The sequence below is a fragment of the Ceratina calcarata genome, unplaced genomic scaffold (assembly GCF_001652005.2).
Source record: "Ceratina calcarata isolate Rehan_Ccalc_2016 unplaced genomic scaffold, ASM165200v1 scaffold1875, whole genome shotgun sequence".
In the NCBI taxonomy this organism is placed as follows: domain Eukaryota; kingdom Metazoa; phylum Arthropoda; class Insecta; order Hymenoptera; family Apidae; genus Ceratina; species Ceratina calcarata.
Genome location: NW_017140241.1, coordinates 5032 through 5681, shown reverse-complemented (window position 1 = coordinate 5681; position 650 = coordinate 5032).

The following is a 650-nucleotide window of genomic DNA, read 5'->3' as shown; positions in this document are numbered from 1 at the left end:
CTACACAACCAAATTCGGTGAGTCTTCAGTTTTTAAAACAATAATGTTCACCAAACTTGTGTGTAGTAGAAAGTGCATAGTACATATTAATTGAGGGACAAATAATGTGTTCATATAAGAGAATTTTAATACAATAGAACAACAACCGATTAGTGTTGGATTATTTATAAATAAAAATAACAAAAATGAATCTTATGTTTATAAGAAACTGTACATACCCCTGCACATCGTGTTTATAACACGAAGCTATTATGCCAATCTTTGTATATGGCTGTTTATTAATGAAGGCTTGGGTTATAAACACTGTGCTGAATGTGGGGCGGTCTTCTAAGATAAGGACCGAAACCTTTTTGAGGGGCGGTAGGCTCTTACTCACCTCTATAGCCCATTCCCACTGCGCGCGTTTTCCGCTCCAAGATTCCGCTCAGTGCCGCCGAGGGAAATTGAGGTACCTAATGGCCTATTCCCATTGCGATTTCCGACTCCGGAATTCGGCTCAGAGCCGGCGAACGAAATTTTGGCGCCGAGCCCCTAAAAAACGGGGAAGCAGTACCGTAGCGCAAACTGCGAGGTATATAGGGAATAGCGTGTAAGAAAAAATATTGCTGGGTGTCGTTCAGGGGGTCCTGCTGGGTCCGAGAGCGGCGAAC